Genomic DNA, 20,351 nt, shown 5'->3' with positions numbered 1-20,351 from the left:
TTATCTTTAAGATTGTGTTGCTCTTGGCTTGTAGAAGTGTGAAGGCCGAGTAGGCGCTTTATCCTCTGCTCATCCTTGTACTCCTTCGGGGCAGAAGTCAAATCGACACAACAGCATACCGGTTTCTTTTTCATATGAATGATATATGAACACAATTCGGACTGTTCAAATATTGTACAAAGGAGTGTGGGCATTGAGATATAATACAACAGATTGTGGGTTGGCGGGTTCCATCTTAGCCTAATTCCTTTACTTGGGGTTCACTGATAACTGACCTGAATGCTTTTGTAACAAGGCTTGGTGCTAGCTGTCGCCCGCTCTCCTGATCCTGTGTTGTTAAGTCTGAAGGAAAAGTCCCAGCACACCTTTGAGAGAAGACCAAAACAACTTGCTTCCTCTGTAAAAATCCCCAAAACAACCCACATAACAGTAGAAACTGGTTAGAAACCAACTGATATAGACATGAAGAAAGCAACATTAATAAAAAGAAAATGCACGCACAGTACTATTTTTTTAACTTCAAACCTCACAGAAAGAATGCAGAACATTCAGGTGACCACAATGCAGGCCTATGTGGCCAAACTAAGTGCCTGCTGAGTGAGACAGGCTAGTTGGGAAATGATTTGCTTGCACATGTGATGGCTAAAATATATGACCAAACTGGTTGTTGTTTTCCTGTAAAGGAGTGGAGTGCGGATTGAAATGTGATTTCTTGTGAGGACATCTGTATGTTGTCAGTGCTACTGCATTCTTTCTTCTCTATGTTGTCAATCGCTTGTTATGGCTGAAAGTCTGCAGTTCTACTGAGGGGCAGCCCATGTTCTCACAAGAAGTCAAATATACTCATCTCAGGGAAATTATATTTCCCTGATATAACTGTGATAAGGGAAGTGCCACTGGCAAAGCTGTCTTATAGCTGCCTACTTACACGTGTTTCCTCTCTATATTTAAAGTGAAAATGTACAGCGATCTGTACATGAATCACTGATGGGAAGGGGGAGGGGCACAAATAGCAATAATGTGGTTTAGCAGTGATTGGCTTACAATAAAAGAACATTCTGGCAAGATACGAATGACCACAGACAGTCTGTGATAGTGACTCAAGCATGAAATCCTTCTCAGCACTTACTGCACCATGGGCTCTCTGTCATTTACTTTGTCAGAACATTCATCCTAACAGTAAAATGTCTGCAAACCACATGCCATGTATCATTTGGACAGTGCTGGATGTTGGATGTTAGGCAGGTGCTTGTAAATCAAGCACTCAGTCCCTACTTGTTTGGAGCAGGCCACTGCTCCTAACGGAGGAGAAATCACATGGGACAACTATGGGTGAAAGAGGGAGCCTTAGGGGACGGGTAGTGTCAGAATGGACAGCAGCCAGGCCGCCAGGGACACTCTGCAGCAGTCAGTGTCCTGCCCTTGCTCACAGGTCTCCATAAAAGGAGGATGAAGGCGCTCTTTGGTGCAATGCCTGCACTACTGGTGCGTAGGCCATTGCTATGCCAATCAGAGAGTCTTCTTCCTAAAACCCATGTCTCTCTCACCTTTACCTGTAGCATTGTCTTGGCATGTAGGTGGCGCCAGTGTTAAATCAGAAAGTCCGAATCGACCCTCTATACCTTCACTTTACATTTTTTGGCAATATTGAGGACCAGAACGTCTCCAGGTTTAAGGAGAGTACTGGCACTCAGTAACGTGGTGAGGAGGACATGAAATCATTCTCAGCCATTTTTGCAGGGAAAGCTGTGCTTGTTCCCTCCGCTTCCCTCCCCCACACTCAATGTCTGATGATCATGGTATGATATGATGTGGATTTATACCGCGCCTGTACACAAGTGTTTCAAGGCACGATGATCATGTCTCCTCCCCGTCCCACCCTACAGACCAAAAGGTATGCTGAGAGTGTGGGCCTGGCAATTACTTTTTTACCACATGTACTTGTTCTCAGTAGGGCCTTTTCTAATGTGCAAATATTTAGGGGATTGGAACTGAGATGGGGCATTTCGAACTGAAAGCCCACACACTGCCTCCAGTTACCTACCAACATTGCGCCCTCTTAGTTAAAACTCCTCTGGAAAGCTTAGTTTATATGTATCGATGATGTGTTTTAGCTTGACATCCAATATTAACATCTTTCTTAACAACAAAAACACACAGATATCCACCCGCATTTCATTTTGATGATGCTCGACATGCATGCAATTCCCATGGAATCTGCCAGCTTTTACTCACTGGTAAACGCTGGACAATTCCAAAGGAATGTATGCATTGTTTGCGGTTCGTTCTTTGTAGTGCAATCAAAATTGCACACGGACAACTGCTAACATGCAAGTCTTAAGGAGAGAGGGCCTCTCCGTGCAATTAGCAGAGGGAAGAACATGACACTCTTCCCATCAAAGCCTAGGTATGGAATCTTGCCCTGAGTCAAATCTGCAGAGTAACTCAATGTGCTGATCAGGTTTGAAGTAAAGTTGCACACCTACCTGCTCATTGGTTCATTGATACAGCCATCTTGCACCCCCCGCCCCGTCCCCCCACACCCCGCAGCTGTCTTTGGAGAGGGCTTGTGTAGCTGGCATTTCTCTCTGAGAACCCTCGTGCACCCATACATCGTAGTTATTCTCTTAGTGTTAGCTGTCTTTTGACCCTCCTTTTTCAGAAAAACTTGCCAGCAGTAGGGCAAAATCAGTGTGTGATTGATGACGATCTCTGAGAGGTGGCTGCATTCGGCTGACAGAATCTCATTTCAAGGGACTGGCTAATGAATATGCCAGTATACTGAGGTTTTGGTTGGCATCACTGCCTCTGATGTTTCTGTCTACCAGGCTCGCAAGGCCAAAGCTCAGAGAAAGGAGCGAACATGATTGGTGTGAGTGGGGAGAGAGAAAACGAGAAAGTCACACACAAAGAGAGCGAGAGACACACATGGAAAGTGAGAGAAATAGAGAACTAGGCAAATAGAATGGGAGAGGGGGGGCGCCAGCTCCATCAAATGCCCCAAAACCAAAAGGTGTAATAACTCAATATGTAGTGCAATACGAGGCATGCAAGCAGGAGGCTGAGGATTAGGCAAGTTAACTCACTTATTGGCGGCCATCTCAGTGATAGGCTATGGCATAAAGCTGCCCTCCTACGGCTGACACTGGGTGTCTTCAGTATCACGACCATTGATCTCTGTTGAATGACTTGGTGTGCATCAAAACCTCGCCCAAACTGTGCTTCTGGATGACTTGCAAAGGGGACTCAGGCAGCGCACATTTCATACATGCTTCTTCTCATTGGCCTGTCTGACGCTCGAATCAAGCTTGACTGTGAAATGCACCCAGGCATCAAAGAAAAGAACAATATTTGGCCAATTCTTTATTGATTTTTTGTCGTTTCTTAACGGAGGAAGCACAGCTTTTTTCATTGAAGAATGCACTCACCCTTGAAAAATACATACAATGTGCACGAAAGCTTAGTGTGCATGAGAATTGGGCATACGTTTGCATTTTGTAAAAAAAAAAATAACAAACATTTTTTTTTTTAACGTGTAATGCAAGACCGAGCTGAAGTAAAATAAGGCATTCACGATGCGCATTTCCGGTATGCTTACAGTACACAGAACTCAAGTGAGGGGCAAGGCCCCCAGAATGAAAGGCTTCCTCTAGCAAAGGGGAGTCAAGTCCTTTTTAGTGCATCCATTTTTGCAGCATTCAACAGCCAGGTCCCTGCTGAGGTCGCGTCTTGCTTTCTGTTGGGCCTGCACCGTTGGGCGTGTAGGCTGAGGCCCTGTGACCTTGCGAAGCTCAAAATGGACTTCCAATATCCGCACTTGAACCCTTCCAATTGCTTCCGATTTGGGGTCTCTAGCAGCAATGTCGAAATGACTTCTACTTTCTGGGAAGGAAATTAAGAAATTACATTTAATTCCAATGGTAAGCCACACTTAGGTCATGCAAGATACTTAATTACAACATATGAAATATAGGCGCTTTAGTTTCCACCATAGATATGTAGTGTCGTAGCAGCAGCAAAGAGTAGTTGAGCTATGGCCTTTGTTGGGATGCACTAACAGCGTCCCAACCAGGCAAAAAGGTTCAGGCTGAGAAAAACCTATTTTCACGTACCACAGTGTGAGTAGGTTGAGGTTTGCACGGCAGAAGGCGCACGTATCACTTGTAGTTAGTTTTGACACATATTAGATACCCACATGGTTTTACCAGCCGTTAAAGTAGGGACCCGCAAAGGGACCTTGGTGCTAAATACGGTACCGTAATTTGCGGTACCGTAATTAGCACTTTCCCCATTCCCATTGAGCCCTATGGGGCAAAAATGAGAATGGGGAAGGGCCATGGCGGCATGGGGAATTACCACCCCACCAACCTCGGAATGGGGTGGTAATTCCCCATTACGCCATGGCGGACTGCGGCATGGACCATGGTGCTAATAGCACCATGGTTTAGCGCCAGAGTCCTAATGACGCCCAAGGAGAAACAAATATATTAATGGTGTGGTTGCAGAGGTTATAGATGGGGCACTGTTATAGGCCCTTTGCTTAGAACTAGTACACAAAGTTCTGTTTTGCAGTGAGGTGCAGAGAGGGAGCTGAAGAAGGAAGAAGATGTAGTTAGAAAGGTGTTGTGATAAGAGCGAGGTCAGCGTGTTAACATGGCAGGAGCGCCACCATATTGGATTTTAAGGCCTAGTACACAGTGAACAGAGTGAAGGCCTTGATGTGGATTTGCAGCTCTATTTAGCTTAGTTCTAAGATAAATCCCTCTCCTGTACCCCTAGATAGAAGCCAAGCTAAAAGGCACCTACGGTGCACAGGTAAACATTAATTGTATCCAGCTGCAGAGCCTGAATGTGGTGGGAACGGAATGTTAGCTGTGGAGAGGGTAGGTAGGGATGCACCCTTTGTAGGACAAATTCCTGAGAATAGGGCACATGGTTTTGTGATGCCAATAGGCCAGGCAAAGATTTAGAGCACTACTCTGCTCACCCATGGCTCGGTCAGCCCTTTGGAACTACAGGTAGACTATAACCAAAGCAAATACATCTTTATTGTCATTACTGGACACCTGTGCCTTGAAGGAGATAAGTGGAGCAGTGTCTGGAACGTTCAGTGAGTTGGGATAAGAGGAGCAGAGGTGATTCCAGTAAATTTAGTAAAATGTAGAGGGTGCAGCGTGTGTGCGCCGCGGTGTCTGGTTTCCTGAGAAGGCCCATGTTTTATCAAGGCAGTCCTTGCCAGTTTACTTTGAATGTATCTGGGTCGGAGGGGTGCCAATCACGTGAAGGTCATGATTATAAGGTGTGTTATTGTACCGGTAGCCAATTATGTACCTAGATTCATTAGTGATGATGTAGTGGGCCACGTGAATAGGGGAATGGGTTTAGATGACTTGTGGACAATCGGTCCAAGGAATATAGGGGTGTGTAAGCATGTTCTATAGGTGGCAGTCAATGAGGGTGGTGCGATAACATTATAACCTATGTATGCTAATATGCGTTTTTTCCGGTATATAACCTGTAACCTCTTGGGGTGTGACGATCTCTGTGTCAGGTCGGTTCTATGGGACCGTCTGAGAACTTTCTGCTTGTAATAAACCTTGTTTTCCCTTAAAGCGGTGCAATGGTTCTTTGGCCGTTTGGATTTTTTTATTGTATGGGTTTTGGGGCACGTCTCTCTTTACACCTTGCGCACTTATGCCCTTGTGTACTTTTTTCAGTTTTAATAGGAGTTTCTATTACATTTTTTTGCTATAATTGCTTTAGCTTTCCCCACATGCAAACTGGAATTTCCTGGAGAGAGGTAGGAAAAGAAGAGAGAGGGAGAGAAAGAAGAGAGATAATTAATTTTTTTGTTTGCACCCCAAAATCACCCCTTATTTTCTTTTGATCTAAGATCTGAGAATGTTCTGATCCAGGACAAAGTAAACATTGACTATTTATTTGATGTTCATATTGCTGCATAGTAACACTCAGAAGGGGGCTCGTGTAGCTGGTACTTCCACATGTGGATAATAAGTATAACCAGAATAGGCCTACAGAGAAATATTAATGTTGTGGTGAAGTTCACTTGTGATAACAAACTACTAAGAAATACACACGCAATAACTTTCCCTGGAGGATGGCAAATTATCCTATAGAAGTTGTTCAGGAATATTGCTACTTGGGATACTGTTTCACTATAAGGCCTAAGTTTTGCCAAAGACAAATGATGCTAATAATATATGGCCTGTAAACTGATGTCAAGAGCATGATGCGGTCAACACCGGGGACATGTCAATACTTGCTTATTCCAGTACGCCAGAGAACTTCTCTAAGGAAGTGTGAATCCCATATAGTACAGTTGTACAGAAACCCACCAATGTGGCCACACCTCAATCAGTCATCCTCCAGCTGTCTTCCTAAGAACACCCACTCTCTCAAGCACACATCCACAGGCTACATTCCACCCATGCACACATTCCAATACCTGCACCTATTAGGCCTCCTGACCCCCACATAAATCCGCTCAAACTATGCCAGCATTAAGGGCTCTAATGTGAAAAATGAGGGGGATTCCTTCTTCCTATTATTCAGACCTATAAACAAAGCATGTGTCTCCTGGCATTGCACAGAGCCGAGTCAAAATAAGGCTTGAATCCAAATGTTAAATGTTAAATGTTAAAGGTATTTGTACCGCGCACCGTCGCCAACGGAATTGGTCCCCAGGCGCTCAGGCGGATCTGTAAACGATAAAGGTGGGATGGGTTAGTAAGGTGAAGAAGGGAGTAGGATAGTGAGAGGAGTGGTGTTCTGTTGGCAGCTTCAACTCAGTATACACCGGGTGCTGAGCTTTGGTGAGGCTATCCACGTGTGCTGTTGTTCCGGCTTATGTGTTGTTGCAGTGTTGTGAAGTGCGTGCGGCTTGATGTGCAAGAGATGGTTGTGAGTTTTTTGAGTGAGATAAGTATGCAGAGTTTGAGCTTATATTGGTTAGTGGGTTACCTGACCTTTACCATGCTAACATTCGTAGTTCTGTCTGAGTGTGACACCTGTTGGCCCTCATATTCCCACCTATAGGCGGCACTGGCCAATGATTAGGACTCCATCCAGGTGTGGTCATGCCAACCCTCACATCCCCATCCAGATGCGGCGCAGGCTAGTGTCTAGGGACCCGTCCGGTGTGGGCATGCTAACATTCACAACTCCATCTGAGCGCCACGCAGGCTGGTGTTCTCAATTCTAGGTGTGGCACATGTTAGCATTCACGTTTTTCTGGGCGTGGGCATGTTATCCTTCAATCGATCCTATCCAGATGCGACGCAGGCCAACGTCTATCTAGATGCGTCTGCCGGTGTGTATATGTCAAATGGCTAAGTAGGTAGGAAAGGCCTTCTCGGAGGTGGACTTTGGCAATGCCCCATTGTACACCAATGTCTCTAATCCATCTTGAATTGAGGGTGATGTATTTTTGAACATTGGCCAAAGGAAACTAATCTATATCTTAAAACCAAAATTCAATGCATCAGAAAATCTGCTCTCCATTGTGAGAGGTACAATCGAAAGGGAAAGAGGTGGTGATTCATACCTGGTAATGTATATACAACATACTGTGAAAAAGAAATTTAGTAGGCGCACTACCTAATATTTAAAGTATAGAGTTAGCTTTCTGATTAGTAGATAGTAATTTAGATATTATTTTTAGGTGCGGGGGAGGAAAAGTGACCCTGGCACAGGGTCACTACAACAAATATGTAGAGAAAGAAACGAGGATCCAAATGTAGGAACCCTCCCGTCTCCTGCACTCTATTTCAAGTCCATCAAGTGATGGTTCAACATGGTCAAGTATGATTGTTAATATTCATTCAACAATACATGATTGATATCAAGAAAACAGGCAATGATTCATTAGATTCATAAAAAGACCTCAAAGAGGTTTTAATAATTAGTCAAAATGGATTCACCATTAAGAATTTAAACTGCAAAAACCAAGCGGATTGTTAGCACAGTGTGTTCATAAAGAATAATAATCCATGTATACAGTTCAACCGTGGCTGACGCGTTTCGGGATGTCTATCCCTTCTTCTTGAGCCAAATGAAATCAACTGCAAAACATAAATGGATAAAGCTATTTCAATCAACTAGACAGTAGACCTATGAAATTCCTATCAACAAAATGCCTTTCCTCAAGTGTATTCAGAACAATTGTAGTTCCGACATAAATTTGTCAATGTAGCCCTGTTGGCACAATACTCGAGACATTCTAGCATATTGGAAAGGAGCTCTCCTGAATTTCAAAGATCTCTGTCATGGCCAGAAGGCGTCAAAATGATCAATACATGCCAAATGCACGCTACAGTTATATTAAAAAAAATATATAAAAAATATTGTTAACAAAACGTCATGCTCCATCATGTTGTTTAGAGTGAACATACCTTGCATATAGGGTGGGGGAAGTATGTGTCTTCCACTATGGATGGTTAACTGAGTGTGTTCAACATCTTCACACACCAGTAAGAAATAACACTCTTCTCCTGGGACTAGAGCACCTATGCTTAGAAATGTAGAATTTAGCCGTGACCCATATTAACTCTGGTTTTAAGAAGTAGTATTAATTAGCAGATCTGGAAAGAGCACACTTATTGTAAGTAACTGATGTTTACTCTTATCCAAAATGGTACTCAATGATTTTCAATGTTTTTCAAACGCTAGCAATAAAGGGAGTCACAACAATATATGACTATTTTATATAAAGGAACCGACATAGCAAATAAAGAGGCTTACCTCTCAAAATGAAAGGAAGTGTATGGGTTGATGCGACGAGATTCGTCTAACTCGTGTTTTCTGGCGTGTCAAGCAATGTCAATGCAGCTAACCCCGTCAATTACTGTGTGCGAGACAAAAATGTAGATAAAAAACTCCAGAGTGCGAATACACACTTATAAAGTCCTCATATGACTATTGTGTACTCAAGTACTGCTCAATGTTTCCTAACAAATGCTTACCGCTGCAATGTGGATCAGTAAATCCACGTGCGCATGCAGAAATATGCCCTTAATCGAAATGCTTCTACCCACGGCCGTGCTGGAGTCAAACAGCTGGAAGCGGTCCTCTTCCGTGCTGCGGTGGGCTAATCCGTCTCCCTGACAACCCTCAGAGGCTGTCGGCAGACCATCACCTTCATTCTATGTGGGCGTCCACCAAAATAGAGGATGGACAACTACACATGCCTGTGTTAATAGAGCTAGCTGGGTAATGTTTACATGGGTGCCATCTTGGAATGTCAAACAAGTCCAGTAAAAGACTACTGATGAATACTAAGCTACGTGATTGCAACAATTGTAGGAGTGTAGCGTAGGACTGCTACACAGAGAGGATGTAAAGTGATGTGTGCTCCTAAGCACAGAATTGTCGAAAGTAAGGAAAAAAAGAAACTGAAATTAACAGGTGAGGAAGCTCAGGGAGTAATGAACTGTGTGCATTCTGCATGTGGATGATCAACGCGTTCTGGCCACAACCGAGAAGATACTAATGATTTAGCATCTATGTTACATTATTTCACAGATCTCTACCTTAAATATATCCAAATGCTCATAAGTATTTGATGGTATACAGTGGGCCGGTAAAACATGTCCCAGACTACTAATGTCTTAACAATTGTTCCACTGTGGAAGGCAGTGTGTTACGAACATTCTGTCTTGTTTTACACATTTACTCTGGTTCCGACAAATAGAAGAAAGACTATGGGCCTCATTACAACTCAGGCGGTAAGGGGTTTACGGCGCCGTAAATAGCGCCGACCCTTACCGCCTGAGTACGAGGTCCCTTAGCGCCATGGCGGATTTAACACCTGCTTTTAGCAGGTGTTAAAATCCATGGCGCTAAGGGACCATGGAGTTAATTACGCCACCGTAATTTACGGTGGCGTAATTAACGCCTTCCCCACTCCCATTATGCCCTATGGGGCAAAAATGGGAATGGGGAAGGGTAAATGGGGATTGGGGACTTACCGCCCCGCCAAACTCGGAATGGGGCGGTAAGTCCGCCAACCACCATGGCGTAAACGTAGTTTACGCCATGGTGGTAAAGTCACGGCCCAGGCGGTAACTTACCGCCTGGGTCGTAATGAGGCCCTATATGTCCAAAGCGAGGACAACAACAAATCACAAGTAAAAGTCTGTAAGTTTTTTAAAAAAATGTTCAGATAAAGCACCTCAGGGAAAACTCTTCATTGAGACCTAGTGGATTTAATGTGTCTAGTAAATGTATCCAAAATGTTTCCCTGCGGGATAGGATGGAGTGGTAATCTCCCCCTCTGTAGGGTTTCTTGGCTATCTCTAGGATCTGGAATTTTTTCTGGGCTACTGTATGATGGTGTTCTGAGAAATGTCTTGCCAATGGGGATTTCATGTTCTTACATCTAATGTTGGATTTATGTTCAGTTATTCTTTCTTTAACTGATCTTGTAGTCTGCCCCACATATAATTTGCCACATGGGCATTTGATTGCATAGATCGCCCCAGTTGACATACATGTTGCATAATCTCTTAGTTTACATTTTTTGCCAGATTGTGGATGTATTACATTATCGCCCTTAATCACATTGTTACAGTGGGAGCATCCCAAGCATGGGAATGTGCCTTTCTTTTTAGTTTGTAAGAATGTCTGTTTTTCTTTGGGGGGTTTCCCGGCCCTAACTTGTTTGTCTCTTAAGTTCTGGCCTCTTTTGAATGCCATCATAGGGGACTTAGGAAATAGTTTTTCAAGTAGCGGATCATTATGAAGAATTCCCCAATGTTTTTTGATCGCTCTCCACACCTGAAAGCTCTGGCGTCTGGCGGGAATATTTTGAGATATACAGTAGTGGTGTTACTTTGTTCTTAATCTGTGGTGTCAATAGTTGTTCTTTGCTCACATTGGATGGTCTCACCTTTGCTTCTTTTAGGTACTCTTGCGGGTAACCCCTCTCTGAAAATGTGTCCAACAATTTGGTGCACTCCACATCTAGTCCCGCTGGATCTGAAACAATCCTTTTTAATCTTAATGAATGCTTGGTCTGCCTTGTGGAATCAGAGGGGGCGAGGCTAACAAAGAGGCGGAGATGCCCCAAACCTTTCCAAACACAGAAATACTGTGCTAGCACCAATATGCAGATACAGGTAGATGTAGTTAGGCAGAGGGGTTCTTCGTGGTTAGTATCTGCCTCCTGTAAAAGTCAGGAGAGACAATTGAGTAGGGTTGTTGAAGAAGATTTCAGGGCAGTGAAGGAATTAGGCCGGAGCTGGAGGAAAGAAGATACAGCTGGTGAGAGAGGACTAATGAAGGGACCAGGAGGGTGAAAGAGTAGCTGGAGGGGAAACAAGGGATCCAAAGGGAAAGGTCAAAGAAGGTGCCACAGAGAAGAAAGAAGAGCTGGAGGGGAAAGAAGAAGGCTGGAAGGAAAAGGACAGAAAGAAGAAAGAGGAGCTGGGGAGGACAAAAGGGAGGCTGGAGAGTAGAAGATTAAGGAAGGAAGACCATAAAGGAAGATTAATTGGTGGTTGGTGAAAATACTGAAGGAGAACCAGTGGTTGATAAGAGTTAGAAGAGTGGAGGTGGAGAAAAGGGAACAGGGTGGGAGGAACAGAAGCACCCTTTGCCTGAGGAGAGGTGGAATACAAGCACATGCTGGCGAGTCAAGGAGGTGGCAAGGAGAGAGAGTCTAGGATTGACATTAGGGGCTCCTTTAGTCATGAGAACTTTACGACTACTTGAGGAGGTAGACAAGTAGGGGGAGTTGGGAAGCAGACTTAGAATCCTCATCCGAGGAGAAAAACCTAATTATCAGACTCCGCCCACAAACCAATTAAAGTCACCCAGTCTTAGTTGCAACTCTGGCACCTTGCCTAGAAAAACACTTCCCACTCTCTCCTGGATGCCTCGGGTGCAAACACACTCGTGCCTGAAAGCCCACAGAGAAGGGTTTTCTGAAAACTATAGGAAATCAGACCAGAAGAAGCATTCTGAGACTGAAGAGCCTACGAACCAAGAAAGAAGTACAGGACCCCTTTAGCCCCCAGACTGTGAGTGACCGAATATGTTCTGGGATGGAACGCTGCATTGTGAGACTTTGTGTTGCATCAGGGCACCTTTGCGTTCATTCAGATTCTTTGTGACTTTATTGAGAACTTTGAGTTTTCCCCCAGATAATTTCAGATTAATGGAGACCACAGAGAAGTCATTATATGTTTATTTTTTGGTCGTTAGTCAAACCAGAAGGGAAGGGGGAAAGCTTTTCAACTGATTGGGACCAAGAGACCGCACACAGAGAAGAATACCTGCAGGTGCTAGGGGCGAGGCCAAAGAGCCAACAGGGTTTGACTCTCATTTTTTAAAACAATTGAGGGTCATTGCGAGGAAAAGCACTTTCAGATGGCTGCCAATCCAAAGACGCTTAGTAGCAGCTGCGCACTTACAGTCTGTCCTCTGTTTCCAGCGTGGCGAGCAAGATGGATGGTGCAGTTGAGGTCAAGTGGTGGCAGGAGGCAGCAGCAAGGAGGAAGAAGACTGCGGTCGAGGAGGTGAGGAGGATCCAAGTAAGTGGTGGTGAAGTGGGAGGGAGCAAGTGCAGCATGAGACACCCAGAACAGCTGCTATGGCTACTGATGACTTGATGGCCATTAGTGTGCCCGACCATATGGATGATTACTGCCCGGAAGACCAGCTTCCTGATTGGCTGATAGATTGTCAACATTCTACTTCAAGTACTAGAATGCAGTCTTTCATGTCAGTCAATTTATCAACCTCCGATGAACCAAAGTAAAGAACTTCTAAAAATTAAAATAAAAACAGTTTTATATGTGACATTAAAAGAATGACACAATGCATGGTTGGCAACTACTTTCTATTTGTATATTTTGTTTGATCCAATGCGCCGTGTAAGAAAGCAACTCCCCCCAAAAGGTTTGCTTTAATATATAACAGGAGACCTCGCCCAAAAGGTCATAGTGTGAAAATGACATCATTCATTTGTTTATTCAAGGGGGTTTGTAAAGTGCTTATATGTCATCTTATGGCCACTTCAGGGGTGGGAGCCTAAGGGGAATATTGATGTGATGGATTTCATAGCTTGCTTACAAACTCAAACCGAGCATTCAGTGTTTTAAGATGTTATGGAACATTTAACTAAGGACATGTTTTTAATGTTATACTAGGACCAGGGTGTTACTGTATTGTGTTACTTTAATGATTTTAAAAAGAACCTTTCAATTTAAATATATTTGGTGATTTTGATTAGAGTTACTCTTTACTTATATAAGCACAATGATTCCTATTAGAAAGCAAACATAACACTGTACTTCAACAGCAGCCAGGTCCCGTGCACAATGCCTGCATCTCTCCAGCCACATCCATATCCTGCTATCAATGATAGGCCTGTGTTTCGAAGATGTGTGCATCTCATGTGGGCATCTCTCCACGGTGTGACACCTTAAGCAGCCGAGCTATGCTACACGTTCTGTATCCAATAGGAGTGGCAGACAGTACAAGAAGCCTTGTCTCGCCACAAGGTTATAGTAGCCTTTTGTTTCTGTGACAGAGATTCATGTGTTTTGCTGGACAAGTGCACTGTGGCACACACTTTACAATAGGGTATTGCTCAGAGTTCTTTCTCGCCATTCAGTATACAGTACAGTACTGTACAATAAACAGTTTATACCTCTCCATTTTCATTTTAACAGGTGGCTGCCAAGCACTAAGCTTGGGTACCATTCAGGGTCAAGGTACACAGAATATTAGCTGAAATTATAAATCTCGATAACACCAAGTGTGAGCAGGCAAACGGGTTACTCCTCGGCTCTATTTATGTATTTATTTAATTTTATTTGATGCATTTAATTGTTGCATTTTACAGGAATTAAAGTCTGAGGCAGGCAATGTCAAATTCTACTACTCTAGTCTTTGTGAAGTGGAAATGTTAGCTGACCTTTGTGTGGTCTTTGAAGTGTTTAAAACATTTGTTTTTAACCTTTGAGCATGTTTTGGCCCTCACATGCATTTGGCATGGGTGGCACAGAGCTATCCACACCAGTGTGCCTCACAGTCAGGGATGCCTCCAGTGACATGACCTGAGCGTATTCAGGTCGATGTGAACACGTGCTGCCACAACCTCAGGGAGACATTACCTCTCATTCTGATGGTTAATGGAGGCACCATGCATAAATGTCTCACCTTTCTGCAGTGCTGAATCAGCCGATGTATTCATTCTCACACAACCCTGTTGCTCCTCCTCTGTACCTTGCAACCCATTTTAAAGGCAGACTTCTTTGGAGGACATTTATTAATTGTGAATTTAATTGCTATTGTAGTGTAATTACGTCCACTTACTGCTCACCCTCCAATTGCGAGGCCCAGCTTGATGGTGCTGGGTACACCATTCGTCAGATCCACCAATTGCTGCTATCTCTCAGGACTTCGACTACTACCACACCCGTGAAAAAGCCCACCCGCAAAAGAGAATTATCAAGCAATTGGCAAGTAAGTATTTTGATACAATGGGCAGAGCTGCAGTTCTGTATGTGGTATATTATGCTGGCATTGTCTTATTTTCTATCCTCCCATGAAGGCATTCATAGACCCTTATTCATCAACTCCTTCAGCAAGGTGACGAGAGGACAGTTGACAGCTCAAGGTAATCTTATTGCAGAAGTATGGGTTGAAGCTAACCACAGGAACAATCTACTGTACGTGTCAGGCAGTGAGGTGGAAATGGAAAACAGCCAGGTGCGGTTGCCTGTTAATATGCAGCACAATATGTACCGGTGGGCCATCTTTGGCTCAAGGAACGGAAAATGCTGGGACATATACTAGTCACTGCCAGATACTGTATGTGCCCACAGTGGGTTCTGTGCTCTTAAAGTAGTTCTTGTGCAATCTTGTGCATTTATACAGCAGGATTTGTGCTCCTAATGCAGTGCATGCTGAGATGTGTAGTCACTGCCAGGTATGTGCCCACAGTGAGTTTTGTGCTCTTAATGCAGTGCATATATGTGTATACTTGTACAGCAAGGTGTGTGCCCTTAGCACAGTGCATGTGGAATATTGCATATTTGTAGAGCAATCCTCTTTAGTTTGAAGCATTTGCCTAACTAGGATAATGTTGGGTTAATGTTACCTTTTTTAAGTCACCTTAAGCATAATTGTTTTTTGTTTTGTTTTATCACTGGTTTATTACAGTAGTAATGTTCTATTGTCTTAATAGTGTTACAATAATCAAATTCTGACATCCCTTGTTCTTCATCCACAGGATCTTCTTGATGCACAGATTGCCCACGTTAAGGAATTGATGGAGACTGTGAAGCCTTCAAGAACATTGTTTTGCCCTCGAAAGGTTTAACCAGATGGCATTCAGAGGAATTGACATTACTTTTTTAAGTCTTGTGCAAAGCACCTTTTGAAGATACATCTTTGGAGTCGCATCTACGAGAAGGGGTAAGTGCCAGTGATGTTTTTGAGGGGATAGTGTATACTGTGTGTAGAATGTTTGTTTGTTTATTTTATTTATATAGCGTGCCTGACCCAGGGGTATCTGGGTGCTTTAAGGGAAGATGACGGTTACATGATGCAGTTTATACAGACAGAGTAAAGTTAATACATTCAACGGCATATTGGGATAGGAGACATATAAAGGAGGTTAGTACATAACAGGGAAAAGGGATGAAGATGCTTGCGTATAATAAGATTAGGAGCGTGTAGGAGCAGAATGACGTTTGAAGTCTGTTAAGTGATGTTTGTTTTTATTAAGTAGCCATGTGATGACGTGCTTTCTGAATTTATCAAAGATTTGGATAGATTTGATGTCCTGTGGAAATGTGTTCCATAGTTGGGAGGCTAGCACCAGGAAACTGGTTCCACCAGCTTTTTTTAGGTTGTACCTGGGCACCACCAGGCAAGAGGTGTTGGTAGATCTTGTGATTCTAGTTGGTACTTTCAGTGTGAATTTATTTGTGAGATATGGTGGGGCTCGGTGGTTCAAAGCTTTGTGGGTAAGGCAGATGGTTTTTAAGTCATTTTTTTCTTGTATGGAAAGCCATTTACAAAGCTTTCTGGTGGCCGAGATGTACTCTCTTCTTGGTATGTTTAATGCAGCTCTAAGCACATTATTTTGTAGAATCTGCAATTTGTTGATTATAGATTTGTTGGCTCCTAGGTAAAGGCGATTGCAGTAATCCAGTTCGGATTGTATGAGTGCTCTGGCAAGAATGAGGCAGATATTGGAAGACAGGAGGGGTCTGCAAGCCCTAATCAGCTTGCCAGTGTAGGCAGTGGCTGAGGCCGTCATATTTACCTGTTTGGTTAGGTTGGAATTGTCATTGAGGTAGAAGCCTAAGGTTTTTACTTCTTTGGCAATAGGTATGTTGTTACCATTGATGAGGATACTTGTATAGTTTGGGCTGACCTTCTGAAGATTGTTGGGTGAGCCGACTAGGAGCAGCTCCGTCTTATCATCATTCAGGCAGAGGACATGTGTGGCCATCCATGCCTGCATGATGGTGTAGACTTTGTTGATCCGGCAGACATCTGTGTTATAGGTGCCTGATAGTGTTAGGAGTATCTGGGTGTCATCTGCGTAGTTAGTGTAGGTGACACCCAGATGGTCCAATTTGTCCCATAGAGGCTTTGTAAAGATATTGTACAAAGTAGGCGATACACAGGAGCCTTGTGGGACTCCACTAGTAATGGGAATTGGGTTAGCCGCATCAGTAGATGAAAAGACCTGCATAGTTCTTGGATCGATGTGACAGCAGAGTCTGAGAAGTGTGCTGCCGATGACAGGTGGTTGTTAGGAAAGATTTCGTAATTGTAGGTAATTTTCCTTCCATGTGGCAACCCCTAAACTTTTTGCTGTTGTTTTTCACCTTGTTCTTGACTTTGCCAGAGAAGTGCAGCCTTCTGCCGCACTCCTCTGGGCTTTCGCTCCTTTCTTACGGGGAAACTGACATGCCCTTAAGACAGTCAGTACCGGGGAACGCTGTTTCCGGTAGTTTCTTTTATCATGTTGCGGCTTTCGTGCAACATGACACAAGAGGGCACTGTAAGCTAAGTTACAGCTCTCTTGGGTCTCTAGCCTTCTACAGGCCCTAGATACTCGTTTAGGATTGTATTTGATCGGTGCAAGTAATTCAGGGACGGGAATGGTGGCAGCGATCGTTTCTTTATATTTTGAGCTCCTTTTGGCGTTCTAAGCACGTTTTCTGCGCTTAACCCAAAATGGTGGCCTGGCTCCCAAAATGGCCAGACCACGAGGCTCCTTTGTCCTGTCCGCTGACCGTCTTGCTCCCTTCACCTTCCCCAGGTCGAGCCGACCCGGGGCCTTCCTTATTTGGGCATGTACTTTCCCGCGAAACACGGATGCTTTCGCGGGCTTCTACATGTCTTTTGTGCGCCTCCAGGGTGTGGGCTGGGATGTCTGGTCCCAATACACATCCTGGGTGCCAGAGAGTCTAGGGTGGTGTGAATGCCTGGGACCACCGTGGTCCGTGATTGGTCCACGTATGGTGTGAGTGTTGATGAGCGGATCTCCCATTGGGTCCCCTCCGTTTTGGCGCGAAGGGAACCGTGGATAAGAGGGGGCTGGAAACACCACTACCATGTCGATCTCCTGAGTTCTCACGAACGAAGGAATACAGGAGCCAAGTATCCTGCAAACAAGAGGCTGGACCGAGGAATCGCTGGTGACCCACTGAAGGACTTCTGCTCTGCACTGCTGTCGCCTTGTGAAACCCTTTCCACCTTGGATCGAACCAGAAGGCCTGTACTGGTGCTTCGTCCCTTGGAATAGCGGGAACAGCTATTCTCGGCATCTTCATCATCTCCTGCCAGTAAGCCTTCGGAAGCGTCTCTGGGCCATCCAGTTGACTGACCAGCTTACACGGGAGTCTTGCTCTGTAACCGCCGCCAGGTTGTGTTGTATTTCGAGTCCTTGTCACTCTCACACGCTTCGTACACTTGGCGTTCCCAGGTCGGAAGTGAGTAGTGTACATTTGGCTCAGATACACACGGCCGCTCCGTTGCCCTGCTGTGGTGACAAAACTGTGCAGGTTTCTTCGATTGGGACGTCTTTTTACTCAACACGACGACGAGGCGTTCCCTGCTCTTCTGAACCTGCCAGCTGCTGAAACTGACGCGGAGAAGCCTGGGCCTGCTTGCATCGGGGACCGGTGAGTAGTTTAGCTAGGATCTGGTCGCCCTCCTGCAGGAGCCCATTGCTTTTCCCCGCTGTGTAAAACAGCACCCTTTTGCCGTACTCGCGCTCTGCGCTTGAGTCGCGGAACTTGTTCTCCTTCATTTGTGCACTGAACTGAACTGCCTGATTTCCTTAGAAGAGATTCTCCTTTTGCCCGTTGGCACCAGCGTGTGCAGGTACTTTTGAGCACAAGGCTCCACTCTTCGCAAGGGCTCGGACTTCCATCTAGTTAGGTGCCTCTGAAGGCGAACTGGGTCTAAAGCATTGTATCGCACTGCCTGTTTTCCTTCCCTTGCAGGTGGACTACACATTTCGTGCATACAACGCTTGCGACTGTCGTATTTGTATATATATTGTGTTGATATGGTATGTGTTGGTTTAATATTGTGATACTGTGATTTTCTCGCTACGGTCATTGTTTTAAAGGCCTTAAAATAAATGTGTATATATTTTTGATATAACAACTGTTTGGAGTAGTTTGTAAGTGATCTTGCTTTGTGTGCTCATTGCGGGCTTTCAGTCACCCTCACCCCTCTTGAGACCTAGTCTTGACCGCCGCGATCGCTACCTTGATTGGTCTGGCTCGTCCAGAGGTTACCCTGTTCCAAGTAATTAGGTTGGCCTTCTGAACTTCTGCGCCACCAGGACAGAGTTCAGAAATCCGTCTTAACAAATTGGTGTACAGTGGTGGGATACGACTGAAGGTATCCAGTGTTGCGCACGAACTAAGGCATTTCAGGTTATTCCAACCAGGACACGTAGTGAATTGTTGTAGTATAACTTTAAAAAGGCCATAGTCCTATCTAACAGTATGGAAACAAATACCTTGTTAACTTTAAATGCTTCCAAATCAGAAACATTGAAGAAGATGTGTGCGGAGAGAGGTGTTTCCTCTCAAAGCACGAAATTGGAAATGATCCAAAGAATCGTGGCGTGGCAAGAAGCGCAGCTTGACGCTATAACTTCTGAGGACAGTGCGGAAGGAGGTGGGGCTGCTCTCACTGGTAGAACCGACGGTTCTGCCGCCGCACTGATCCATCGCGACCACGAGGACAGGGAGGACGAGATGTCTAATGTTTCCTCTGCCAGTGCTGATGGGGAGGCTATGCTTGAATTCAAGAAGCAAGAGCTGCGGTTTAGGCAGCAGGAGCTTGAATTCAGCATAGCCAAACTAAAAATCGAACAGGCAGAAAAACAAAAAGACAGGGATCACCAGTTGGAACTGGCCAAGCTTCAGTTTGCAAATGGGTCCAAGGGTCCTGGACATGGGTCTGGGGCCTCCTCTCATCCACGGTTTCCGAAAGATCTGCTCAGTGTGTATGAAGAAAGGAATGACATTATGGACTGGCTGAATGCGTTTGAGTATGCATGCGAAGTTCAACAAGTTGACAATGCTGATAAGATTGCCTGGTTACTCAGCAGACTGCCCCATTCTGGCTGTAGTGCCATTATGGAAATGTCGAAGGCTGAGCGAGCTGATTTCGCAATGTTAAAGCAAACTCTCATTTTAAAGTTTGGGAAGACTCCGGCCCAATATTTGAAACGTTTCAGAGAGTATAAGAAAAAGGAAGGTGGTACTTGGGTATCTTATGTCACTGAATCCTTGAAAAACTTAACTGGCTGGGTCGAAGGTTATAAGGTTTCTACCTTCGAAGGCATGATAAATCTTGTCATGCTGGAACACATTTTTGCATCTTCTTCCCCGGAGCTTAAGCAGCATTTGGCCGATTCGAAGGAGATAGATCCTAAGAAGCTGGCCATTGCAGCAGACTTATGGGTGTCACATCGAGTGTCCCATAAGGACAAAACTCATCCTGGTAAGCAGGAGGAAGGGAAAAAGTCCAAAGATATGGAGGGTGGAGAATCTGATAAATCTTCTTCTCATAAGGGCCACAAAAAGAAAAATAAGGGTAAGACACAAGAGAACTCGCAGGGTAGTGGAGGTCCGCCTCCGAAACAGAACTTTGGTTACAATAAGCCTCCCTATGTAAACAGACCCAATGGATCTTGTTTCGCTTGTGGAGCAACTGACCACGTGAAGGGGGATCCCCGGTGTAAGGTTAGACCTTTGGGGGTCCACTCCGCTAATCTGGCCTTCTCCTCCTACGAGGAAGAAGAGATTACAGGAGCATCCTTCTCCTCAGACTCATTT

At 44.6% G+C, this 20,351-nt stretch overlaps 1 long non-coding RNA gene across 1 annotated transcript in view; it reads right to left on the bottom strand.

Moving 5' to 3' along the window:
* Positions 1 to 3,348: 3,348 nt before the first annotated feature.
* LOC138522121 (uncharacterized) overlaps positions 3,349 to 20,351 on the bottom strand; it is a 40,153-nt gene continuing 23,150 nt past the window's right edge. The window contains exon 2 of the long non-coding RNA XR_011283245.1: positions 3,349 to 3,882. This is a non-coding gene — a long non-coding RNA (uncharacterized lncRNA). The remainder of the gene's footprint in view (positions 3,883 to 20,351) is intronic.

Source organism: Ambystoma mexicanum, chromosome 1q, assembly GCF_040938575.1.
Source record: "Ambystoma mexicanum isolate Mex_15411 chromosome 1q, UKY_AmexF1_1, whole genome shotgun sequence".
NCBI lineage: Eukaryota > Metazoa > Chordata > Amphibia > Caudata > Ambystomatidae > Ambystoma > Ambystoma mexicanum.
Note: the sequence above shows the minus strand (reverse complement) of the source record. Positions and strands in the feature narration are given on the sequence as shown.